General features: G+C 39.2%; 1 protein-coding gene across 3 annotated transcripts in view; it reads left to right on the forward strand.

The window, feature by feature from the left end:
- The window catches only part of GRIA3 (glutamate ionotropic receptor AMPA type subunit 3), a 402,836-nt gene that overhangs the window by 152,009 nt on the left and 226,512 nt on the right, over positions 1-24,315 (forward strand). For 2 of the 3 annotated variants that reach the window (XM_083797756.1, XM_083797755.1), the window contains exon 3: positions 2,095-2,179. The gene's annotated coding sequence lies outside the window, so the exon portion shown is untranslated. Of the gene's footprint in view, positions 1-2,094; positions 2,180-18,589; positions 18,684-24,315 lie in introns of all 3 variants that reach the window. The other variant, XM_083797757.1, reaches the window with a different exon arrangement.

A 24,315-nucleotide genomic window follows, 5' to 3' on the forward strand; every position in this document is an offset into this window, starting at 1 on the left:
TAAGATGCAACAGTCACTGCTACTTTTTATTGTAATGCACACTGTTTTTCAACATACATATATATATATACACATGAGATAATGGTCCCATGCAAACACTGTATTCAGTTCTCATGTTTGCCTTTGTGTACAGTGAGTGAGAACTACATCAAAATCAAAAATCTTTATTCATGCTCTTGCTAAAAGTGTTATTTCTTGCTCACCTCAATTGCAAAAGGGGGACTCAGCTGAAAACCGGATCTGTCCATGGAGAATGGGAGGAGGATGCAACAAGGGTGCTGCCATTGGTGTCGTTCCCATACCCCTGCCAGAAACAAACAATGACAAGGTTACAGTTGCTGGGTTCTATCTGCAACTTTCTCAATAGGTATCATTAGGAAATTCTGTTTTTGTGATTGCTTGATTTCTGCCTCACAAGGAGCTGGCACATTCAAGGCAAAAGGCAAAATGCAAACTGCAGCAAACCCCAACACATGCAATTACTGAGAGAAGCAGAAGTTAACTACTTCAAAGGAGACTGTGCCAAAGACTTCTAGATCAGGAAGCAATTTCCTCATTTTTAGAGGTCCAATATAAACTGAGTAAGGAGTGGCTTTGAGTTGTGTCAGCTTACAAAAGAGCTGAATGATTAAAGCATCAAAACTAGGATTGCAGAGAAGTAATTCTCTGAAATATTCTGAATGTATTACTTAAACAAAAATCATGTGCCAGAACTTGGCAAAAAAATGAGATAAGATGATGCCATAAGAGACTGTGTATTATTCCAGTGTTTTGTGGAAAGCTTTTTAGACTCTTAAATTACCTGTTGAGAACTTTCGAATTTCAACTTTCTTCGTGATTATTAATTTATAATCACCTGCATGTGGTAATTTAGTACTCTTTGAATCTTTAATGCCTCTTCAAGATTGATATTTATAATGTGTATATAATGTTATTTTTGAATGCCATTAAGCAGTGTGGAAACAAAATAATGTAAATTTCTGCAATGGCATCTTCAATAATGTATGTGATTGTTTCTCTGAGGGAGAATAAAATCTTGGGTCTTTGAGAAGTTCTGAACAACCAACTGTACCGACAGTAGGGAATTTGGGATAGCAGGGCTTCTGGAAGGTCCCCAAGACCAACTCCAGAATTTTATTTGTAACAAGTTCACTATAAATTAATAATTTTGCTTCAGAATATCAAGACTCATATCCAGACATATATATATATATAATTCCCAAGAACAGTATGTAAAAATTCATGAGCAAAGCTGATTAATTTGTTAGCTGAGGTGGAGAAGTAAACTGAAACCTTCAAATGTAAATTCAAGGTATTCAAATTGAGTCTAAGCAACCAGTTGATTATATACATGAAACTGCCATCGCTTCCCTCCTACTTCTCTTCCCTTCTTTCTATCTATTTTCATTGCAGCCTTTAATGTCTACACAGATATTGTAATACGCATGGAGCTCTGTATAGGTAGTAATAATACCTCTAACTGATGTTCCTAGAAATGACAGCTGAAATTTAGCCAGTCATATGATATATAAATCTTTCTTAAGAATCTTAGCAAATTCTGCTTCTCCTCTAGATTTGCCTGATGTCTTTCAAATTCATGGTCTCTGTGGTTTGGTTGCTGCATCTTTGAAACAGCATGGAATAATCAAAGTTGTTCGTGCTGGATCCCATTAAAATCTTTTTAAGGAACCCCAGAGGCGTTTACAAAGCAATAGACTACATGTCCCCAGTACTGCTGAGTTTCTCACAATTCTGGTATGGGTTTCAGATAAGTGACTGTGCAGTTCCCTCACTGGGATACCAGTGACAATCCGGATGAAAATTAGAGGATGGATTCTTGCTTATAAGGTGGCTAAAGAATAAAGAAAACAATTGTGCAAATAATATCGACCCTTTCAACAATGTTTTCATAGCCTTTTTTATTAAGCTGTTGTGACATTGCCTAGTAGTTCATTTTGTACTATTGGTTCTTTACTTAAAGATATTGTACTTATAGACCACCTACAACAGTCTTATCTAAAACAGGGAGATTATCAAGAAAAAGTCAAAAGAAGTCCAATGTGTGAATTTTTTGTTTGTTTTTTCCTTGTACAGGAATTCATGATTCTTCAGTGGAGCTGACATGGGTTTCTGAGGCTCTGAAACAGGACAACCAACCACACAGACAACTGGCATTCATGTGAGTATGCTGTTCTCTTGATGCCAAACAAAATGTCCTCTGAGATTTCCAGGCAATCATTAAGATTAAATGGAATAATCAGGCTAAATTAATGAAGTTTATCAGTCAGATGACTTGGAATATTATTATGAGACTTACAGAGTACACTTGAATGATGTAGAGAGTTTTCATTTTGTAGCAGAAACTGGATCTTCATATATGGTAAATCAACATACTTGCATCTGTTGTAGCTCTTTTTCAACATCCCAAGTGAAATCAACAGTTTGTAATTTGCTGGTCAGACAGAAGTGCACACGGAAGTAATTGTTGTTCTGCGTTAATTTGCAACTGGGCAGATGTGCTCTAGTTTAAAGCAACCAATGGAAATGCTTCCATTCAATGCTATCATTTTGATGAGGGTAGGGTTTGGAAAATGAGCTCCTTTGGCATAGTGGTAAATGGTTTTCCAGATCGAGCTGTAGGCAGAGGTGTAGGTAACAAATATTCTTTCACCTTAGCAATCTTAATAGGATACCTTCTTTATTTAAATATATTTTTATATATATCTACACTATAGTGATAAAAATAGTGTGGTTCTCTTGTGGATTCTTATTTTCAGTTTATCTGAAACTTATCTGAGTTTTCCTCCTCCTTTTTATCTGAAAAGTCCAGTTATTTTAGAGCTGAAAGCAAATCCCTCCAACTAAACATCTTTAGCTCCAGTAAGTCTGGAGCTAGAGAGTGAAATACTGAGGAATGACAGCAAAACATACTTGAAACTTTGGAATATTTGTCCTGAAAGTATAAGTCAAAGATGCAAGATTGAAGGACAGTGCTCAAGAAAACTTGTCTCCTGCTGTGGCTCTTGGTGAACCTTGCAATTATTTTGCATACTTGTATTGCCTAAGGAACAAATGGGATCCGTGTCTTGTTGCAGTTCCTTGGATACACTGCTTTCATTTGGTGTTTTACTGATGTGCTTTTGAATCATCTGGAAATAGCAAAAGAGCAACCTGGTTATGGGCAAAGGGCATGTGTAGCAATGGTCATAGGTTGGCACCAGCAGCACACAGGACAGTTTGGGGGATGACTAAAACCTGTAGTGTTTTAAAGAAAATGTCAGACCACGTTAATTCAATTTGAAGGGAAAGAACACCTAGCCTACAACTAATATACTTGAACAGTATGGGAGATAGCTCGTGAAGACTTTTATAGGAAAACCTACTTCTGACAGAATGGGAGAAGGGCAGAAAAGCCAGGGGGTAGGCTCTTGCACAGTGTTCTAAACCATTTACTATAAAAGATGGGTTAACTGTATGCAATTCTTACTCTTCTTAATGGACTGAGCCTGCATGAAATTAAGAGATACGCGGGCTTTGTAGCACATGGGGCTTAAAGGTTATTTATATGCCCTGCAATAGTCAAGTAAGAAACCATTTACTCATGGACATAAATACATTCTAATTGCTATATGTGGTCATGTTCTGAAGATCACGCATTTTTAATACATGGCAAGCTGCTGAAATATCCTTACCAGTTATTTCTGCATCATAGCTTCCTCACTGAAATGGTACTAGCAGAAAGGTCTTCCATTTTAATATTTCCACCAAGACTTTGAAAGCTCACGGTGAAGGTGCAAGAGGGATGTGACAGACATTGCATTAACATAAAGCTCCGAGTAGTTATCTGTTTCTGCTTCCCAGGCAAGCTGTTGCTCAGCTTCCTGTAAAAGCATAAAGAGACTGGGATCCATTATCAGCCCTCTTGGGCAGAACTGCAATACCGAGTGCTGTGCTTAATATTGCTTATCACTAATTTTGTGCATGATGACTGAAGCATGAACAATATCCGAGTGGGAAGCAAACTAGATCTATAGCTGCATAGTCAAGCCTATCAAAATATATTGCTGAGCTCCTACAGCCAAACAATTCTGCAGAATATCAGCTGAAGCTGGGTGTTCCAGCTCACTGGGCCTCCACTCACCATATGCTTATGCAGCCTCACCTGTAATAACAAATAGCTGTGTTCAAGGGTAGGGGTAGGGTGCATTAAAAATTAGGAAGGGATGCTGGAGTGAAAATTGACAAGTATTGTTGCATGCTATATCTTACTGAGTTGTCAGGCAACGGCAATGAAGTAAGTCCTGCTGAAATCACTCACGAGTGAGGACCATATATTACTCTTAGACATATATATACAAAGTCATGCTGTGGAGACTTCTCTGAAGAAAACCTGCTCTTGTCTGACTTCATTCTGTAAGAGAAGTAGAAGGAAGAACATTGATATTACTATATAGTTTGCTTGTATAAACAAGTAGTGTTTTCTAATTTATATTTATCCTGTGGAGGGGGAATCACCTGCGTATTTTGAGTGACCCAACTGTAGCCAAATATTGTTTCAGAGGATGTAGGATGGCAGGGTGGGGTTTCATGACAGTCTGCGCATACTTCGTGAGTTAGCTGTAGGTTACAAACCTTACACTGGTGAGGGGTCTGAGTATGGCCTCTGGTTTTAATGTAGAACCTCAGGATTACCCTGATTTTTTTTCCCTTCTAACGAAGGGAAAACACTGAAAATAAAAATGTCAAAAGAAAAATATTAATGACATGTTTTATATTAAGAAATCTAATACAAGATTTTTTGACAGTCACATTTAACTGCAAACTATTTTTTGTGGGAATTCATGCACAAATGACTCGATAAAACCATTGTGAGGAAAGAAATGGGGTTTACATTTCCCTGTTTGTTTAATAGTGAAAGACCCTTTTGCATTAACACCATATTTAGAACAAATAACTGAAAAAGTTTAGCTAGATTAAGTTTATGTTAATGTAATATTTTTCATATTTGTAAAGCAAAGGAATCTTCAAAAGGTTTCAAAGCTTGTGAACTGCAGTACAGACAAGCCCAGCAACACTCAAGGGTTTTCAGATTTCAAGTAGGACTTTCTCTTGGGAGGCTGAGGATGTTTTTGGTTTAATTCAAACTAAAAAGGTTAAAGCAAAGAGAGTGTCACCTCATGTTTACCTTGCTTTCCTTTTTGTCTTGGTCCTGTTACTACAATCGCATCTGAGCAGATGGCCCCAGGCAGGTGAACAAAGCCCTGGTGGGTGGCTGGTGCCACTTGCCAGTAAGGTTACAACAGGGCTTACATTAAAGTGTTAAAAATTAAAAGGACAAAATTGCGAGGCAAAGGGATGAGGAAGGTTGTCATTCCTTGGTGTCTGCTGCAGTCAATGCATTGAAACATCTGAATGTCTTGCTGTGAGTTAAACATCATTTTGCTGCTGCAAGTTAATCTCTACAAAAAATACTTCCCTGCTGGACGGCTGCTTGGGAATCCAGCTGTGGAGAGAGTGAGGGCAGGATTATCATGAGCTCCCTGTGAAATCTCTTTAATAAATGTGGTTTCGTATCTAATGGTGATTTGGATAAACATGATCTCAGGCTGTTCAGACATAGTGGTAGATAGCACATTTTCCACCAAAAATATTTTCTCTGTTTATTCTAAAAATCAGTGTCTATGATTAATTCTAATCCTAATGGCCTTTTTTGTTCCTCTTTAAACATGTCCTTCTGATAACACTGAGGGCAATAATAAGCTGAAGCCAAGCACAAGTCAAATAGGCAATTGCAGAGGGAAAATATTAGGAACTACCATAAAATCATGTGCCATTAATGGTGCTTTGTTTTGACCGTAAAAGGCAATAATTATTCTTTCATGAATATTTCAGATCAGGACAGGTTATTGGGATGGGATGAAATAGGAAATTGTTCAATTTAACTGTACTTGCTTCATTAGAAACTCTGGCAATGCTCTTTTCCTTCTTAAAGTACCTTTTTTCTTTTCCAATTAATTTATTAAAGTAGGTTTGTGCTCTTGTGGTAAATCATGACTTCATCTTCGTAACAAGTGTATGTATAAACCAGCATACATGCATGAAAATAAACATGGAGTGTAACTTTGGGTGAAATCAAGTATCTGAAGTAAGTTTGTAACAGAGCTGTGCCAGACCTGGCACCAATTTCATGCTTTTCAGAAATCTGATGTTGCTTAAACCATCTTGATAACCAGAATAAAATGATGAATCTGTTCACATTAATTAAACATATTACGTAAATGATGTATTATGAATGCTCTTATATCTTTACTGTTTTTAATTTCCGTGTTATAAAAGAGCTTGCAGAACAGGAGAGGTGTTGTGAAGAGGAAAGAAATAAAAAATACTTTGAAGATTTTAAATAAAACATGCTGTATATTTTCTTTTTACTTAGAGCAAAATTACAGTGTACTTAAGAAAAAGTGAAATGTCAATCAAAAAAATATATATATTACTGGTGGCCTCTAAAGAACTCCCAAGCAAGCAGGTTAATCAAGCCTTTTTTTAATGCACCTGTCCAAACTTCAGCACAGTAATTAATTTCAGGTTCCAGTACAGAAATGCATCAAATATCGTCTTCGGATTTGTGCTTTTTCATAACATACTAATTAGTCCTTTTTAAACTGTGACTTTATTAAAATGCAGGAGGGTAGTAGAACAAGTCTGACATTTAAAGGGTCTGGCCTTACTTTCTCTGATAATCCAGTGGAGTTGTGATTACCACACAAAAACAACATGTTTTTCAAACTGCTTTGTGATGAGGATGCATAAATAAGCCATAGTAAAATATGTGTTCTTCACCTTTGAGTAGTTTGGAGATTTGTTCCCCCAGGAGAAGAGCTGCTCCACTCCCTCTGCTGAGGCTGGCAGCAATGCTGGCAGGTACTGCTATCCTGTTCTGCTTAAATATTGGTGGGGTTCACTCCAAGCCCTCCAAGATTAAAATCTGCCAGTGTTAACAGAGTTGGGAGATGTGGACAGCTCCTCGTCCCCTGCCTTCTTGGATTCCACCTGTGCAAGCGTGTGTAAAGCTTTCCACCGAGATTCCCACAGAAAAGATGATTTAGAATCTGAAGTGGAGAGGTTTCTATAAAAAGGAAGGAAACTGAAGGAGAAGGAATGAAAAAAATAGAATAGTGGAAAATAGGAACTGCTATTTTTCACTTTTTGTCATTAAAAGTTTCAGGCTGGCACTTCTCTGTGTTTTTGTGGGTTTTTTTGTGTGTGTTTTGTTTTTTTGTTTTTTAATTTAACAACAACAACAAAGTAATTCCAAGGGAAAAAGTATTGCGTTTGTATTAATTCTTGTTTAATTTTTCTTCATCTGAGTAATTCTACTTACTGAATGCTGAAGAATGTATGTTAAATCTGTGGAAGCCTATTATGAAACAGTACTTCAGCAGAAGAGTAGGACTTAGCAGATATTGTTTTCCTATATATTGTTTCCATAGACAGTGTTTTTATTCTTCGTACAGTTTTCTGAAGATGCTGAGACTTGTGTTTCAAAACTTCTGCCTGGAGTTAAGGATGTTTTTCAGAAAAGGCCTTTTACAAGAGTATGATTGATGGTGGTCGATAAGATTTCATTCGTACAGGATGTGAAAATTGGACCATGTTAGATCTGACAGAACAGCTAGAACTGCATACACTGGGCAGATACAGGACATAGTTAAGCATGTTATCGCTACTAAAATAAAATAAAAACCTGAAAGTTCAATCTATAAATGATATGAACTCTATGATGGCATTATGTGTATACAGCTGTATATTAGGTTTATTGTGGAGGTATAAAGGTTAGTTTAATTTTATGAGAGGTATATACCTCCTAGATATATAGACAACATAGAGAAATGTCTTATAAAATAGGTTTTGTTATGGCCTGAAGATGCAGCTTATCACAGGTAAGAAGAATATTGCATTTATCTCTGCTGTAGATAATGAGACTGCCTGGGAGTAGCAGTCTTGTCACATGAAACAAATCGCCGATGACGAGTCAAACATACTGGAGAGTTTCATTTTTATTTTGAACCAAACTGTGACAAAAAGGGCAAAACCCTGTGTTAGCTGGTACAGGGGCAAAGGGAGAATCTGCTGTGGGGAGAGGAGGGAGTCTGGAGATGGTGGTTGAGGCATCATGTATTAAGTGAGGAGGGGAAGCACCTGCTGCACCAACAATCAACCGAAGGTTCTTCTTGCTTAGCGAGGTGACAGCAGAGACATCCTGCTTCTGCCTGCCACCCCAATGCTGGTGCTGTGGGCAGGATGCTCTGCGCAGCGTCCTGGGGAGCCCATCAGCTCTGTGCCCAGCAGTGGGGTGACCAGGCAATGTTTCTCTGCCCTCCTGGCAAAGGGTGCTTGTTGCTGGGAGAGCTATTTACATAGCACCTACTCACCGAGTGAGTGCACTTGTCTTATTGTGTTAGGTGAAGGGCTATTACCAAAAATAAAGTGTGTTGGCACATTGTGACATGGTAGCGCTTAAAAGATGAGCAGTGTTTTTGTTCTAGAGAGCACATCATCAGGTACAAGTGCACGCACGTGGCGTGCCCAAGTGGCTGCTTGGTTATTCAGGAGAAAGGTGGGTGTGATGGATGTACCAACACTGAGGGAAGCCAATTCCCAGCCTTTCTTTTTTCTGGTAGAGACTGCAGCCCTGGGAGAGACCCCAGGATGGCTGGCACTACACACGTCCAGCACCCAGGGTGCTATATGCAGCCAGGGGCACCCAGATTTGCCCTGTCCCTAGAGATACACAATGCTGGGGCAGACTGTGTGAATTGCTAGAAACTAGGTCATTCTCTGATTTATTTTGTGATTAAACACTGCAGCCCCCATAATATAACAGCATCTGTACTTGCTCCTTGCTTATTCTTTCTCTGTTCGTTTTTCTTCTCAGTAAGCTGTTCCTCCTCTAGGTCTCTTCTGCATGTAATTAAAGTGTGAGGCTTAATAACCTGTGCATGCTTCTTGGCTGGCTACATGGTACTCTTTCTGCCAGTGATTTTGTCTTTAGTACAAGTAGATAAATAGTATATATGAGATTGTAATCAACAGCCGGGGAGGAGTGTACTGAAAGTTCCTTGTCTTCTTAAGTTCTTGTGCTTTTTGTTAGGCACCTGAAGTTGTTGAGCAAGAGAGAATTTGGGTCTGACTGAATATGACCAGTTCTGAGTGAGAATTTGAGTGAGAATTCAGTGATAGGAATATATGGTTTTACGTTACTGATATGTGCTTTGGAATTAAAACTAGATGTGCGGAAAATACAGCATTGTCAATGTGTCAGCCTAGCCGACACCTTTCAACTTGAAATGAATACTGATTACCTTCTCCAGAGCAGACAATTCTCCCATCATTCCATTAAAACACTTCTGAAATGAAAGTCTGCTTCTAAATTTTAAAGGAATTTATTGGGTGGATCAGACCAGAAATGTATGTTTTCCTTAAATAAATAAATAACATCATAAAAGAAGATATTTAATTTGAATATTAATGCTTTTCATAATCCACAGCAGATCTTGGAATGAATTTTTTTCCTTGCTGAAGGTGGTGTTTGTAAGGCCAGCTTCCAGGGGAGTCAAGCAACACTAATCAGGAAATATGTTACATCTCTTGTATGTTTTTGCCCTTTTACACTGAGTTGTTCTAAATGTGCATTAATGATGCCACGGTAGATAATATTACTAATAAAGATTTCCTAATAGTTGAAATGCTAGACCTGAGGTGTTATGCCAGCAACCTTTGAACAGATTTGTTGAAATCAGAATTTCCACTTCATTGGAAAGCTGAGCCTTTGAAATGCTTGAACTGGAAACATAGCTCTCGTGTTTCTCAGTTTTTGCTTAACTGAATCGGAGTAGCCAGTGGCCCTGACTCCCAGGGACCTCCCCATTTTGCCTTCCAGGCCTCCTTGCAGGACCGCAGGATCCTGCCAGCAAACCTCAGTGCAGCCACCCAGTGGTGTGGGACCCGGGGGCAGTGGATCTAGAGCTGTAATTGAGGTACAGGCTGCATGCGATTGCTGGCCCCAGCAGTAGGCCTGTGAGGCCAGTTTTGCCAAAAGGCATCAGTGAGCTGTCAGGGCATTGGTGGGCTTCTGTTGGAAATTCCACTTGCCTTGGCAGAAGCTTGCTAACACTGAGCTATTTCTTCAAAGCATCTGTTCTCAGTGAACTAGAGAGAAATTTTTCCTTGTCTCCTTGAAATTTTCTGTGCTATCTTGCTGAAGTTCTGTCTGGTATGAGGGATGGAAGAAAGTCCTAAATGTTGTATTGTGTGCATTTAGACGTGCATTTAGATGTGCTTTTCATGTCATCACATGAGCTCAGGCATTTAAAAATGTTTCATCTTTGGAGAGGGCACCCTTTTTACCATTCAATGAAATACATCCTTTAATTGTCCTTTTTCTGTGGGATCTTTGTGTAAATGAAGAGTCAGAGATAGGGACTTTTGCTCTTAAAATGACTTAATAAAAGCCACCTGATTGCTTCTTGGCTTCCTTGTCAGATGGATGATGGAGGTGGCATGTCCCACATTACTCACTCTAATCTGACACTTCATATATTGTCTGTTATCAGAACACAATGGAAAAGAAAATCCTTTATAGATGCCTCTTTGGGAGCCTTCAGAAATAAGATTTCAACAATGCTGAGTTTTTATGACAATGTAATTAGAGCTTCCACCAGACTGTAAAAACTCAGTTTGTTGAAAAATGTGCAAGCTGATTTAGGGCCAAATCCCAGAGTTCTTATTCACCCTTTCCACTGATTTTCCATTGATATCACTGGCATAACTCAGGTTTCCTCTTTGTTTTCCAGCAACATATCCCTGTGCTGCTTTACTTGCTCTTCCAATAAGCAATCTTCCTTCTCACAAGCTGAAATTTCAGAGATGGATGTTGAAAAGATGTTACTGATGCAGTTAACAGAGCAAAAAAGGATATTCTGTATCTGTGATGCTGACTTTAACATTCACTTGATGCTACAAGGCTATGAAGGTTAGCTCGAACCTTGATAATCTCTTGTAATATAGTCTTGTGCCAACAAAGCCACAGGTGCGGCCGTGGAGATAAGATGAAAATTTTGAGTCTGTTATGTGTTCTCCCTTCTTTTTCTCATGGTTATGCTTTTAAAGGTTCAAAAATCTAGTAGATAGAATGGGGAATCTGTTTTCTTTCTGTTTTCCTTTCTAAAATGGCATCGTGGGGCTGTTTTTCAGATACTACTAATCAAATTGACAGAATTTACAAGTGTGAAGATGTGTTTTTCTAACTGCCAGTTTGATCTAACCTCAGGCTTGCATCTGAAAGCCAGGCTGTATTCAGTGTGAGCTGGAGGACCACCTGTAGAGGCCCATGGTTTCAATAAGTCTGTGGGGATCAGTTCAGTTAACTGAATTGCTCTTCTGGAGAGGATTATTATTATATACACCAGATGCAGGAGCTGGTTCTCATTCTGCAATCTTGTTTCTAGGTCAAAAAACACTGGTAGACCCCAGCAATTTTCCCTGAATTATGTTCTCTCTGAAATACTCAGAAGAGGAAGAAGCATTAAAACTTCATTTTCAAGCATCCTAGAGATCACATAAGAATCTGAACTCACACAAGGACTGTATCATTGATTAAGAACTTGCTGGGATTTCTTAAAAATCATTGTTAGCCTCAGTAGTGTATGAGGAGACATATTTCACGTGCTTATTATTATATTCCAGTGGCCTTTTGAGACACCACCTCTCCCCAAGAGTCCCTTTGAGGTAGGTGCCTTACAAATGTGGATTCAGCACTATATCGACGTGACAGAGTTTATAATCCTCAGGATATAAGGTAACCAAAGGGTAGAAGAAAGGAAATATGGCCCCTCTCACAAAGGAAGAGAATTGAAGGACAGAATTACAAAGGAGTTAGTCATATTGGGTGGGCAGCAGAAGAGAAAACAAATGACCTGTGGTTTTCTTTATGGTGCAGAGCCCAGGGTGCACAGCAGTCATCCTGTTGAAAGATATTAGAGAAGTCTAAGCAATGACAGAGCTAACCATGCAGTGCTATTCCAGCCCTTCACTGATGGTATCACCTGGGAAAGTTTCCAGATTGACAGGTCTAGAGCAAGACACATAGGACACACAGGCAGTTTCACTGCAAGAAAGTCCATCGAGGAAGCTTTCCTAATCTCCTTCTGTCTTCTTAGGGCTCCAGGGTAGATGGCAATCCTGCGGTGCTTTGCTTTGCTGCCAATATGGTTCTCTGCAAAGAGAAAGGTGGCTCACAGGAGTTTCAACATCCCACTTTTTTCATGTCTCATGTAATTTGAGCTTAAAGGCTGCCTTTTATTTATTTATTTATTTGGAAACAAGCTAGAAGACCACGATCGCTCTCTTCCAGAAGAGGCTGTAAAGCCATAATTCTGTGTACAAGATAATTTCTTAGCACAAACTGAGTTTTCATTACCTGGGAGTTCACAGCTTTCCAGAACTTGACATTGTAAGGAACAGAGCATTGAGATGACAAATATCTTGTAAGCTTTTAACAAGACAAGTAATCTTTTATATCAGAATTGCTGTAGTATCTACTCAAAATGTACTTTTCCAGCAAATCACTCTTATCGCTCATTTTAAACAGAACTGAATTCAGCCCTCCTTCTCTAGGGGATTTCAGATTCAGATCCAGATGCTGCAGCTTGTTTAAAGCATTGAGATTTGATCCTGTAAGATGCCAAACCCCCTCAAATACCAGTGTAAGGCCATCATAAACTGTGCTTAGCATGCCACACAACATGGCCCTTGGCACACAGCAGTGGTCTCAAACTGCTTTCTGCACTTTCCAATATGGTCTGCTCTTCAGTATTCCCATTCCACCTCTGGTGTTCCTGCTTCTCCACGTTCCCTTTTAATGAAGTCTAACCAGAAAGTGTGTAAACAGTAAAAACAGCAGGAAGAACATGGTGGCACTAGCATGAAGCTTTCAAGCTTTCCTCTGACTGTGTGTGCTGCTGTCCCTCCTTGTGGGGACCACTTTCTCTGCTGACTCCCAGGCACTACCAAATAAATCAGTGTCGTATCAAGTGGCAGGGCACATGCTTCCAGTGCTCAGATGTAGGCAGGATGAATCTATGGTTGCCAAGATTTTTTTCTGCAGAGGCAGCAGGCAGGTTAGGGGCATATTTCTTCACTTATTCTTGGGAATCATCCTGTTTGAGAGCTGTCAAGTAAAATTTCAAATCCAAATTTTCTAATTCATTATTTCTTAAATCAAACAGTTTAGCTCTTTGTGTGCATCAGACTATAAAGGGAAAAAGAAAGCAAGCTTGAGACAGTTCTCAAGATTTTTTTAACTTTTTTTTATGTCTTTTTTTGTGGAGGTCTGGAGGCAGGGAGGATCTCTATGGCTTCCCCCAGAAGACACAAGGTTACTTAGACTGACATAAAAATACATTCTCTCTCGCCACTGTGGGAGATGTAATCTATTCATTTTAATGGCCAGTGGACAAGGACTTCCTCAGTATTCTGTCACTGGTGTTCTGTTCAAGTGCATGCCCCAAGGCATGGGTCACAATGCATACAGTAACAAAAATGCTAAGATTTTACAGAATCACAGAATTGTCTAGGTTGGAAGAGACCTCCAAGATCATCTAGTCCAACCTCTGACCTAACACTAACAAGTCCTCCACTAAACCATATCACTAAGGGCTACATCTAAACGTCTTTTAAAGACCTCCAGGGATGGTGACTCAACCACCTCCCTGGGCAGCCCATTCCAATGCCTAACAACCCTTTCAGTAAAGAAGTTCTTCCTAACATCCAACCTAAACCTCCCCTGGCGCAACTTTAGCCCATTCCCCCTCGTCCTGTCACCAGGCACGTGGGAGAATAGACCAACCCCCACCTCTCTACAGCCTCCTTTAAGGTAACTGTAGAGATCGATGAGGTCACCCCTGAGCCTTCTCTTCTCCAGGCTGAACAAGCCCAGCTCCCTCAGCCGCTCCTCGTAAGACTTGTTCTCCAGACCTCTCACCAGCTTCGTTGCCCTTCTCTGGACTCTCTCAAGCACCTTCATGTCCTTCTTGTAGCGAGGGGTCCAAAACTGAACACAGTACTCAAGGTGCGGCCTCACCAGACCCGAGTACAGGGGGACAATCACCTCCCTAGACCTGCTGGCCACACTGCTTCTTATGCAAGCCAGGATGCTGTTGGCCTTCTTGGCCACCTGAGCACACTGCTGGCTCATATTCAGCCGACTATCAACCAGTATTCCCAGGTCCTTCTCTGCCAGGCAGCTTTCCAGCCACTCATCTCCCAGCCTGTAGCGCTGCTTGGGGTTGTTACGCCCCAGATGCAGGACCTGGCACTTGGCCTTGTTGAACTTCATACAGTTGACCTCAGCCCATCGGTCCAGCCTATCCAGATCCTCCTGCAGAGCCTTCCTTCCCTCAAGCAGATCGACACACGCACCTAACTTGGTGTCATCTGCAAACTTACTGAGGGTGCACTCGATCCCCTCATCCAGGTCATCGATAAAGATATTAAAGAGGACCGGCCCCAGCACTGAGCCCTGGGGGACTCCACTAGTAACCGGCCTCCAACTGGATTTGGCTCCATTCACCACAACTCTTTGGGCCCGGCCATCCAGCCAGTTTTTAACCCAACAAAGCGTACGCCAGTCCAAGCCGTGAGCAGCCAGTTTCTTGAGGAGAATGCTGTGGGAAATGGTGTCAAAAGCCTTACTGAAGTCAAGGTAGACCACATCCACAGCCTTCCCCTCATCCACCAAGCGCGTCACTTGGTCATAGAAGGAGATCAGGTTCGTCAAGCAGGACCTGCCCTTCATAAACCCATGCTGACTGGGCCTGATTGCCTGGTTGCCCTGCAAGTGCTGCGTGATGACACTCAAGATAATCTGCTCCATGAGCTTCCCTGGCACTGAGGTCAAACTAACAGGCCTATAGGTCCCCGGGTCTACCCTCCGGCCCTTCTTGTAGATGGACAAGGACTATTTTAGGCAGTTCTAAATGATGAAAGCTTTAATAACGGTAAACTTCAATGCTAAAAGTAAGTGTTTTTGAAGGAAAATAGTCACCTATATTTCTCTTTGCTTGAGCAGATGAGGATGGCATTGTAAATTACAGAACTGGGCTACAGCAATCTTGATGTAGTTCCCAACACAGTTGGAAGCTTTGCATGTGATTTTTGGGCCTCTGGCTTCACATGCCCCGTCTTTCTTCTCCTACTTTGAAATGAGATAATGATATTCCCTTTCTCTACCCTTTGACCACCACAATTATAGGGTTGGAAGCCAGTGGCACATTAAGTGTTTCTACAGCACTTAACAGATTCTTGGTGTTGCATAAAAATAAAGCTACTTTATATTGATAGCTTACAGAGTAAATGAGTGAGCAAACCATCATAAGTTTTCTGAATATCTGGTAGAAAATATGTGAAATTAATTTGAAATGTTTAAAAATAATCCAGTCTCTAATCTTCATTTCTAATGATAAATTAGATTTTTACAGAGTGTTCTGTGAAGCAACTGCGTATGATTTTTTAAAATCTGTTTGTGGTAATATGTTGTATTTTAATCCATGTCATAACCTCATAAAACATATCATCCCAATTTGCTCTATTAACTGAGTTGGTTTTTTTCAAATTAAATTGCAATCTTTTTCTTTAAGCAAACACTATACATCATGTTGTCATGGCAACAGAATATGCTCTTAGGTTGAAATGCTGACATTTCCTCCAGTGCTCATCATGCACCTCCCCTGCTTACTCCTCTCTTGGCCAGTTCTGAGGGTCTCTGCACGCAAATGTAAAACTACAACAGAGCTGCATTTTGGGGCCAGAAAAGGCTGACTGCCATACTTTTCTTTTCTTGGTTGTGAGTTTCTGTAAGTGGGTAATCACTTTAAAGCTTGGTGATACTATTGTACCAACATCTGTAATATAATTCAAGAGATGCACAAAGACAAGGACATTTTCTGTATCACCAAAAGACATCTAAACTGTGTCTCAACCAAATGTTTTTGCTGGAATTCACCTTCAAGCAGTCTTGATTGAGTCTGTTCTAAATGATGTTAGGAGGAAAAAAAAAAAAAAAGGGAAAGAAAGAACAGTCTATGACGAACTTGTAAGTATAGAAGACCTAGAACAGGCTGTAAAAATAAGTATACTTTGTCTTATTCTCTGGAAGTATTCATGAAATTGAATACATGAATACGAGAGTCCTACAGTCCTCAGGGTATTCAGATACAATTCACATCCTTCCTTCCTCCCCAAAGAGAACAGGTGATGTTGAATTCTAATTGTAACAATTTCTAGAGAATCATTTTATATCCAAAGTGAATGGAGGCCATAGTAAGTGAAACACTGAGTTGCCATGAATAGCAACATTCATGAAAATGCCTATTTTGTGCAGCTTCACTGATTCACATAGTACTATAGTACTTGAATATCGGCTGTTAGTGCAAGACTACAGCCATTACTTCCACCTACTAGGGTTGACAAACATGTCAATTTGTCTCCATCGTGCTTTAATCTCTTATCTTTGCTAAAAATATGTACATAATTAAACAGAGCTGTTTAAAACTTCTTAAACAGCTTTTTTGACACTTACATATTCTTCTGAATATCTGGAAAGATGTTTGTAGATAAAGTGGGTTTCTGGTCTGGTATGGACATCAGAAAGAGTTGGGAGAGAAGGGAAAAAATGGAAAAACAGGATATGACTGGTGAGGATTCATATAAATAAGTGTTAATACTGGAAATATGCCTCATTTTTTCATGCTCTGAGGATGTAGGTAAACGTTGTGGACTGGATATAGTTCTGTATGTGAGTTAGGCAAAGCAGATTGTCTCACATCTGCTTCCTGTAGGGTCTTTAATCATCTTCTGAAACATCTGGTACCAACAACTGTTAGGGAACTGGATGATAATGTACCATGAATATGGTCCATGTTGGCTACTCCTTGTTTCTCTGTGGAATATAGTAGTTAGAGTCCTACAGGGATGGCACGAGCATAAAATAATTGCTGTGGCTTAGGGGAGAAGCTGAAGTAACAAAGTAAAAGAGAAAAGAATGGACTGATGCAGTCCATGGACAACTTTCCCTGGTTCAGCACCATGTGAAGTGGTTAATTGGTATTGGTCACATTAGTTAAACAAGAATACTTGTTTTATGTGTAGGACACAGACAAGGTTAGAACTTCTTGCAAAACTTTATGGCCCACTCAAGCATTGAAGCGTCACTTAAAATCTGTGAGCAGGAGATATCAGAAAATTTTTAATAACTATTATTAGTATTATTATTGCATTTTATCTACTCTCATTTAGTCCTTCATAAAAATATAACTAGGTAAGAAATTATAAAGGAAAATTCAGAACAAGACTCTAGCTGCATGAAAAAAAAGTCAGATTTGAAATTTGTGCCCTAGAACAGAATGAAATCTCAAATATCTGATGAAAATGGGATCACTCGAGTAGTTTCACAGTTAGGACACACAAGGCCGGTAGCTGTGGATTCAGAATTGTTCTTATAATCAAACACAGCATGTTCAGTGCTTTCTCCGTCGTAGATGAGATTTGACCTCCAAGTTTGATTTTTATTAACTAATGATTATTCTCTGCTTTTCACCAGAGAAAACTTCTGATGAACATTTTATTAAACAGGATGTAGGTCCCTGAAAAGTTTCGATCCAACTAATTGGCTTTTCTTTTGGATGGGAAAAACGTAATTAAAAAATCTTCAACCAGCTGCAGTTATAAGCCCTTTAACTTCATTACATATGTAGGTCTTTCTACCTCTCTGCATAAAACTTTCCATGCCAACACTATACTAGATGAAGACTGGTGTGTGTGTGCTTGAAAGTGAAGATAGATTAGCTAAACTAATGAGCATCGATGAGCTTAATTAAAATTAATAGTGAATTTAGAAATGAGAAAATAATTATGGCATCAAGTAAAACAGCAAGATGAAGAAAGCAACTATAACAGATTATGAAGCTGCCAGAAGACCAGTTGCCTTTGGCTTGCTCAATGAAATAGTCAAGGCAACTGTATAGCCCACCACTGATGTCAAGCATAAAAGAGTTTGGTCACTTAAGAACTGATGTTTGTGACAGTGAATGAAATCCTATCGTGTTTGGTCTCCTCTGCCTTCTTGACTAGCTGGAAGGCAATGTAGTGCTAACATAAGGGCTCCTACTTGTAGTGCCTTCAGTTAACATTTTTATGTTAGGTCTGAATCTAACCCTAGATGTCCAGTTGTGGCAACCTCTACACAAAACTATAAGTTTTCTCCTTGAGATACTTTCCACAATAAAACTAAAGAAAGTCCCGGGAAGTCAGCTTGGGAAACATCCCTGGAGTGCTGCATCTTGATGGAAAGCTTTGGTCTGCTGTCTTTGTGTACTCAGATTTCCACCTCAGCTAGGACTGCATTTAGACCACTCTCATATTTTCAGCCTTTAACTGATAATATATCAACAGTATGCCAGTAAACAGGACTTCTCTAAAGGCAAGTTTTATCTTCCTTTCTCCCCTATTCTGATCATTAATCTGGTTACGACAGGTCATTCCTTTGAAGCATCGTCAGTGACAAGCATTTAGCTGAGGTGCTTATGTCAAGATTCAAGCTGTTAAAAGTCAATGTCAATCACCAAAAGGTGAGTCTTGCTCCTTCTGTTTATCTCCCTTTACAACTGATTTCTTCAGGACCATAATTCTGTCCCTGTAGTTTGTTCTACCACATCTTTTCTAAATACAGAAGCTTGTGCATATGACAGTGTGAAGCAATTTAAAAGCTTCCACTAAAAGTATTTTAAGAGAGAAGAGTAATTTCAGATTCTCTCTGTTCTAATTTTTGATTCAGAGATTCCTCCTTGATAATTTGTAAATGAAATCAAAATTCTCCAGAAAGCTGAGCTGTACCACGTGAACTGGGCTATAAGAAGCCCTTGTATGCTGCTGCTTGTGCATAGCCTGGGAATTTGTGAATTCACTGGAAACATTTTTTTATAATATTCAATCTTTAAACTCTGGGAAGATTTCTTTTGCTCTCTATTGAAGTTCTTTAAAAACAGAGCTGTAGCATTTCCTTGAAGAAAGAGGAACGAGAATCTTATAATTCTCTGACATGCATTCCTGACTTGTTCAGCAAGAGGGGATTTATGTGGGCTGTTCCAGTGCCTCTCCATTTGTAACAGTTAAGAGTAACCTTAATGATTTTTTCTAGTGGGCAAACTTGCTCTCATGTTCACCTTCTCTGTCAGTCAGCTCATTTATTTTAATTTCCACCTTTTGAATGAAACCAAGGTCTAGTTCATATGAATTAAGTGAGCCAATATATCTACCTAATGCCTTATTGAAATACTGTACACAGTGGTTCCGGATCTTCTTTCTTTGCAGATGATGATGTAGTAGTAGAGTATGAAGTGTATATGCCTCTTCCAGAAATCATATCTGGTGAGTTGGAATTGGTGATCTCATATTGCACTGAAGCTGAAAATTAAGCTGCAAAAAAGGGAATTTCTTTTCCATAGAGCTAGTTGTAAGTAGTGGACCAGTCCCAGATCATTTACTATGACCACCTCAGATAACATCTGAGAAACAGCTGTGCTTCACTAGAGGCATCACAAAAGTCATTAATTTTATTATATAGTATTTTTCACATTTTAATTTAATACTTAATTTCATTATCCAGTAGTTCAGATGGTCACTTTATTATATTTTCTTTAGTGGCTAGATGTAGGTACCTGGCTCAGCTTCAGCTTGTTTAAAAGGGGTATTTGCAGACTTGATAAGATCTCCATGCACACACCACAACAAAGCTGGAGCTTATTTCAGTTCTTCTAACATTTTACAGTGCTGTAAATTTCCTGATTACAACATTTATTCCCCATTGAAAGATGGGAATGATGACAATCTCCTGCTGGGGCATAGCATTCTTAATCAGGTAGTGTGAGAGTCACCCTGTAGATAAAAGAAAACACACCTTCATATGATTCAGTACTATGGCCAAGCGAATCAAATGAAAGGGAAAAAAAATAGCCCTCAATCACTCCAGCCTAATTTAGTGAAGTGTGTATCAAAATTTGGAATCAGAAGCACAGTTTTCTGTATTGTTCTGCAGTGACCAGATATTACCCTTCGTGCTAGTGTGAGACTGGCTAGACTTCAGCAATGACGCAGGGAAACCACCCGTGGCTTCACAGCCCTTGTGGCAGTCCACAAGGGCAAGGATGCTGCAACAGGTCTCATATTTCTGCAGTTATCAAAGGCTAGGAAAAAAAAAAAAAAAAACAGGTCTAATGCAATGGAGAACATTACTTCTGCAGCAACATTTAACAGCATATGAATTAACCTCCCAGCCAAACTCAAGCTCCACAGCCTTTGAAGCTTCCCCATCCTCACTTTTAGTTGAGCTCCTCACTACTTGGAAATAAAAGGTAATGCTAAAAAATTGCTGAAATTTAAATTGCTCGTACACCCACAGAAATGCAGTGGGTTTAGAATTTGACTGATGCACAAAGGCAAGGAATTCACAGCACTTTTTCATAAATACATTGAATGGCTAAGTTAACAAATGGTTTGTGATAAGGAATGAATTTAATATTTTGTGACAAAGGCAGGACATGATAGGAAATTTTGCTTTCTGCTAAGAGCTACGTGTACCTAAGGGAGAGCATAAATAAGGACCTGGAGAGCAGGTTAAAAGAACCTTAAGGAAGAAAGCTGGTATCTGAATCAGGTCAGGGGGTTACAAAAAATAATAAATTTTGTTGATCACAACTCATCTGGAAAATTTGCTCTGAGCAGGAAAGAAAATGTACGCCAATGCAGAAAGCACAAAAATATTTGTTACTAGTCTGGGTTAATGAACAATTTGAAGATGCTAATTTTCCTTCCCATTTGTTTTGCTGCTGATTGATCTTTTTTGTTAATTACTAGCAAATTAGAATTGTCCTGATTTCAGTTCATTACATGCATTTTTTAAAGCTCAAATACTGTTTGGATTTTGTGTTTTTGCACATGCTTTTCAACAAAATTTATTTAACTGAAAAAGGAATTTTGTCCTTCCAGAGATTAAAATATGATGAGATTAGAAATCTTGCATGCATACCCCTCTTTCTCCTTCAAGTCCTAGTTGAGCTTTTGTGTAAACATAATTTTTCTTTGAAATAACAGATGTGTGTGATGCATGGTGAGCAAAACAGCAAAATAACATGATTGCTATTTAATCAAAGCATAAGGGTGTGAAGCTGCCTTCCCATTGTTAGCAAGCACTGCTGTGTCTCTTGTAAAATTGGGGACAGTTGCAACAACTGGGAGAGCTTTTGTGTATCAGATCCTGCAGTATCATTACACAAAATTTGATTCTAAATACCATCTATTGAAAATAAATATTTGTGACCAAGACTACACAAGAATCCAACTTATCTGCACTAGATCATAATCAAAAATGAAATTGTTTCTGGAACTCTCTTTTGTCTTTGATGGTTATGTTGGATGATGGTCGGCATGCTTCTGCCAATGGTTTACTGGGCAACAGGCTTCAGCAAGTGTGTCATTTCCTTGCTGTGTTTCTTCTTGTAAACTTATCAACCAAACCTTAACTTTCTGCTAATGCATCATGGTCCACAGACCAATAATGTGTGAGCACTTAGACTTTTCTTCCTAATACTGTGGCTTTCTAGTTGTGAAGGGCCTGGGTGGCACAGCCCATTTCTGTGGGCCTTGCTTTGCTGGCCTATATGTAACTTAGATATCTGGGCTGCCCTACGTTCATAGCTTCTGTCTCAGTGCATCTTGCTCACCCCGTGAAGCTTCTGTTTGTGATACAGTTCTCAGAAAGTTATTAACCAGGTTGGAGTTATCACACTGTACCATACAGCTTTATTTCTTTGTTGTTTTGCTTGAATTGGTTTCAGTCATCATCATAATACACCATGAGTACGGTAGAGAGATCAGGGTTATTGCTCTGAAAATACTCACATTGTTATTAAAAACACCTGGTAAAATAGATGAGTGAAGGTGAACCATTTCTCTGCTTATTGCTAAAGATGACTTTTTATAACAGCACATGGAGCACCTTTCCATGAGCGTCAGTTAGGCAGAACAGGAATTTGGTGAGCTTAGCTCTGGTGTTCTTACCTGTGCTCTTCTGTGCAATGTCTACTAATAAGCTTTAATGCTGCCCACTTTAACTTTCTCCTAGAAAACATGGCTGTCTTACAGTAAGTGTAGATCATGGATGGTTTCAACTGATTGACTGGCTGGCAAAACAAGTTGTTGGTAATGTGCTCCATCTGCTTTATGTTCTACAAGATCCAGTAGCAGTTGGTAGTGAGACTACCAAGGCGGCAGTCCAGATTTGCATTGTGTTTAGTGTGTAGGCATTCAGGGAAAAAAAAAAAAAAAAAAAAAAAAAAAAAAACAGGAAGGAGCGCTAGATTTCCTTTCAGTCTCTGCACAAGCATGTATGACACCTTAAAACAACATTAGAAGGAATTTCATTTGGGTGTTACTGAAAATTCGAGATTTTCTAGATAATTGCTTGAGTAGTCTTTTATTGTATATCTTCAGTATCAAAAATTAAATACATCTATGCAGTCTAGTTCTTTAACAAAATTATCAGGACATTGAACAAAAACACATTTGAATCATCCCTACAACAAAGTCTCTGTCTTTTATAGACACACCAATGTATTTAAGCCTTCTGAACTATGCCTGCCTTTAAACCAGACAGAGTAGGTAGGAATTGTAACTTAAACTAATCTAGAAAATTCCCAAAATTAGGAATGTTATATTTAGTTTTGGATTTTATTTCTCTTCAGTTCAAACACAGTATATGCTTTTCTTCAAATCTTAATTTGGTGATTATGAAGCATAGGTTGCAAAGCCTGGAGACTGAAATCTATCTTGCTACTCACGGGCTTTGTGTTAGCAGAAACAGCAGCAAAACAAAATTCCTCAAGTCCAAGCCTTGTTGGGGAAGAACTCCTGTAAAAGCAGGATCAGGCCTCCCTGATCAGGTCCTCAAGTCTTCTGCTGAGCCTTTTAAGTAAGGTACTTGCATCCTAGCTAGCTACCAACTCTTCAAAATGAACTGAAACTGTGAAATCATTTTACATAAACTGGTTTTAAGAAGATCTTTGAATTACCCCAGCTTGGGCAAAATCTCAACTGACTTCCTTTCTAAATGCAGAAAGCTCCTTGTCTTATTACCACCCTTCTGATTCATTCAGGTATTAAAATACTAAAAATCCTGCTGTTTCCATAGTGACTGTTCTTATTTAATATTTTCCTTCTCCTGTCCTCTGTCTGCCTTTAGAGTTGCTATTGCTATATCATTTATTTTCTTCCAGCAATTGCACTATTTGACTGATGGTTACAATAGCAAGCTCTGGAGATTGATTTTTCCCTTCAGTATATGCCCATGGCTGCTTTAATGTTAATAGAAATCATATCTGTGGAGAAGCTTCATCAGTTTGTAATTTACCCCCCTCATGCCAGAAATCACAAACTAGTTTATTAGCATTATAAACATATCTTTCTGCTAACCCTGTCCAGTTCTTACAGTTGCTTGCCTCCAAACCTCACGCTTTCCCAGGGCTTGACTTTATTATTACGAAAACACCCTACGATTCAACCCACATTTTCTTTGGCTGTTTGTACAGTTGTGTACTCTGCGAGCACTCAGCTTGCACACTGTCAGCTTCACTGACCAGGGTCCTGGCTTTAGCAAATTCCAGGAATTTTTTGCAGAAGATTCACCCCCACTGGGCGCGTTCAGGAGGAAATCGTCACCGGTTTGACATAATTATGCAACTAATTCCTGTAGCCTTTCCTGTATCTTCGATAATGAGTTCAGTAAACAGTTCTAAGTGCTGCCATTAGGACGGTTTAAAATCTTGGCATTGCATGACTTTAAACTGTTAAAAAGGGCAGTTTTTCTCGTTTATTTGGAATAAAAGTCTCTTAAAAAGAGATTAAGATGTGGTTTAAGAGAACGATGGGAGAACTTTTCTTCACTGTATGGTATTGATGATATTGGTGGCACAGTTTTCAAAATACAGTTCTAGAGTGAAAAAAGAGGCAAAAATATACTCATGTAAGCCCAGCAGACACACAGATGACCACAGAAAACAGATCTGTCAGATTGATCCTTAGTCAAATCTAACCCTAGATCAGTTGAAACCGAGGATTTACCTACCAGCACTGTCTGTCATGTCCCTAGTAGTATGACCTTAGTATTCACTGGTAGTATGTCATGTGGCCTTAACAGAGAAGAGGAAA

This window comes from Anser anser, assembly GCF_964211835.1.
Source record: "Anser anser genome assembly, chromosome: 13".
Taxonomy (NCBI): Eukaryota; Metazoa; Chordata; class Aves; order Anseriformes; family Anatidae; genus Anser; species Anser anser.